Source organism: Etheostoma spectabile, chromosome 13 (genome assembly GCF_008692095.1).
Source record: "Etheostoma spectabile isolate EspeVRDwgs_2016 chromosome 13, UIUC_Espe_1.0, whole genome shotgun sequence".
NCBI classification, from domain to species: domain Eukaryota; kingdom Metazoa; phylum Chordata; class Actinopteri; order Perciformes; family Percidae; genus Etheostoma; species Etheostoma spectabile.
This window is the reverse complement of record NC_045745.1, coordinates 22,797,025-22,800,257: the sequence shown is the minus strand read 5'-3', so window position 1 is coordinate 22,800,257 and position 3,233 is coordinate 22,797,025. Positions and strand designations below refer to the sequence as shown.

Sequence of the window (3,233 nt, the reverse complement as noted above, 5' to 3'; positions counted from 1 at the left end):
GAAGATATGTGCCTTGGGCTTTTAGCGGGTAGAAAGTGCACAAAGGGCTGTTAATTACCTTCATGTGATGCACTTTCACTGGGGTGAGACATGTCCTATGGATGAAATTGTAGTGAATCTGCTGATGGTCTGGATTGCAGAATACTTCCGGAATTTTAGACCAAACATCATGCCAGTTAAAAGTGATGCTCAGGTCAGGGCAATCGCGCTCCCAGACCCTCTCAAATGTCCCTATTTTATTGATTAGTGTAATTATTTAACCTGTAAAGATGAAAAATGTTCTGTATTGGTGTTTGATGCTAGTGTTTCTACTCTCAGTGTGTATAAAGTGACAGTGTGTTATCTTAGTGAGGATTGTCCATAGTGTGTGGCTGCACTGAGCCATTTTTTTTTTTAGACATGTGTAAAGAGCTGTGTTGCTTGGAATGACTTTTGCAGATGATGTGAACTGTTTAGCTCAGGAGATTGTTGGTACTGTAGAATGTAGTTAGAGATGTGGCTTCAGTTGTGACCAGTGTCGTTTAGCAATAAAAAAAAACTAACCCTCACTCTTACAGAACCTTTCTTGTCACATTTTTACAGAACAATACAAAATGTAAGCCCAGAGTCCCTCAAAAAATTCCATACAACATGAAAGAAATGTGATTCTGTGAAAATATATTGGTTCTTATTTATCATTTGTGCACTGCCTGAAGTGGGTGTGGATTTTTCACAACTTTTGTCACCATCACTATCATTACTGTTATTGTTCTGCCTCTTGCCAACCCTGGGGCAGAACGGTTTCTTTTGGCTGTTGATATTGCACAAGGCCCAGAGTTAACTGCTGCACTGGGTTTGTTTCTACCTTTTAGCTTACGTTAAAGTTCCTCTCTAAGCATTATATGGACTTCCTGCTTATATAACTACATACAGTTGGAGCCTTGAAGCAAAATTCTTTAAAAAAAAAACACACAAATGATTACATTTTATCTCATTTTATTTCTTCTTTATCTAAAGTCTTTTCATTCATGCAGTACTCCCATTATAATATGTGTGCCAGCTTTAGGAGACTCATTGTGGGTGCTGGGGGTTCTTCTTCCTCTCGTTTAATAACTGAAGGAGTTTATATTGTGATAAAACTGTTGTTTCAGCAGAAACCACAGCGCTAAACCAATAATGTTGTGTAGTGCTCGCAGCAGGGTTGACAACAGTCTTTTCATACAGCTGCCCACACAGAAGTGCTGCATTGGGTATTTTGGTTGTGGCAGATACCCTCACTCTAATTACTTACTGTGGAGCGTGATAACCAGATATTCTATTAGATTCTTCTATCAACTGGCAGAGGCATAATCCCGTGACTAGGGGTAAAAAAGGGACTGAGTATCAGGGCCTTCAGGTGAGGAGGGCCCAAAAAGATACTAGAATGAATAGATGTGGATGTGGGGAGTGGCCCATAGAAATTGCTTTTTCTGCAGGGCCCAGAATTTTGTGACGCACCACTGTCAACTTGCAACACACACATACTATCAAGTTAAACTTGTGAAACAACGCCACAAGTATTGTGTATAAGTCATTTTCTGAGTGTTTTTTTCATCCTCTTATCCTCTACTTCCTGTTACACCAACCACAGCAGTCTGGCCTGTGAGTTTAGGATGATTGCGTTTTGGAAAGGTGTGTGTGGGCGTGGAGGAAGCAGAGCCGGAAGCGAGGGAGGAGAGACGACTGGACTCAATCCGTACAGATTAACCGTAGATTGATGTTTGTCTCAGAGAATTGTCACCTCTTGCACCAGATTAAACTCTGTCCACTTCCTAAAAATTGGGCGTTTAAGGGATTGGGTGTAAAATAATCCTGTGACAACATATATTATACTTGAAATTCAAAATGGTAATCCCCTTTACCATATTAAGGATTTTTTCTTAATCCCTGCATGTGTAATTTGATACTATAATGATAGGTGGAGAGGCATATGTCTCAAATTCATATTTTGAAGAGTTTTTTTCAAAAGTGACATCATGGGTTATGTAACTCAATGTTTTATTTGGCTGCCCTGTGTGTGTGTGAGCATGTGTGTTTGCTGGCTAAGTAACGATTCATTTTTTCATAACTGTAACTGGAGGCCAGATGATTGTCACCTGGCAGCTTTCCGTTCCTTATTAGGATCAAACTGCAGTCAAGAACTGACCCTGATTCTGTGCCTAATCATCATAGTTTTAAACGTGCACATTCACAAATAAATTAATTACAGCAGATTAAAACTTTATATGGAATATTTTCCTGGATTCCAGATTGTTGTGTTTCCAGCCTTGACTGTTGAACTTTTCTTCTTCTTGTCTGTTTCAATCTTTGCTTCTCACTCCCTCTGGCCAACACGAATTGTTGGTCTGTGATGCAATCCCTCCTCCCTGCTAGTTTAAGTTTCCCAGCCAATCAGAGCGCAGCAGTGGGAGGGTATCTAGTCATCTCATGCTTGTAAACAGCACTGGCAGTAGGAGGGACTTTCAATTTACAGTCCCACCCACTGTTGTCATCCCTGTTCAGCCTTTTTCAGTGCCTGTGTTGTGGTGGAAAAGGAAAAAGCTACAGAAGGAAAAGGCAAAAGGAAGAGTGGTCAGCAGGGCCAAGGGGAGAGAAGAGGGGGGAGGTGGGCGTGCATGTGTGTGTCAGGGCGTGTGCTGATTGTTCAATGTTAACACAGAGCTGCCATGGAGTCTTCTAGACTGATCTGCTCCACACTACTGACAGTAGGTATTGTTTTTGTCAACTCTTTGTGTTTGTCCTCATCTACATGAATGTGTACATTTTACCATCAGCTCAGCTACTACCAGAGAGGAGTGTGTGTGTTTGTATGTTCGTCCAAGCTGTCAGCACATATTCATTGGTGCTGCACAGGTGCGTGACAGTGAGCAGAAGGGCTGACACTTTAACTATATTCCCTGTACTCCTTTCCTTCAAAACTGTCTGTCTCTCTATCCCTTTTCCTGTCCTCTTGATGAACTTGAAAGAAGATGTTAAATTTCCTGTCCTGACCCCCCCTCATTTCATTTACATTTGTGTGTTATAAGAGATACACAAGAGCTGTGGGAGGATCCGATTGTACAGTAAAGCAACAGCAGAGATTTCAGTGCTGAACAAGAAAGAAAACTGTTGCGTTTGTATTCAATAAATCCAGCAGTGAATAGACTCACTGTGTGTTAACTCTGCGGGTGTACGTTTGTTGTTACACACACACACACACACACACACACACACAC

The 3,233-nt window shown here is 41.3% G+C and overlaps 1 protein-coding gene across 6 annotated transcripts in view; it reads left to right on the top strand.

Moving 5' to 3' along the window:
* The window catches only part of trim3b (tripartite motif containing 3b), a 32,918-nt gene that overhangs the window by 11,303 nt on the left and 18,382 nt on the right, over positions 1–3,233 (top strand). For 2 of the 6 annotated variants that reach the window (XM_032533470.1, XM_032533465.1), the window contains exon 1: positions 2,478–2,723. The exons of 3 other annotated variants lie outside the window; for them this stretch is intronic. The gene's annotated coding sequence lies outside the window, so the exon portion shown is untranslated. Of the gene's footprint in view, positions 1–2,477; positions 2,728–3,233 lie in introns of those variants that run through there. One more of the 6 variants, XM_032533468.1, reaches the window with a different exon arrangement.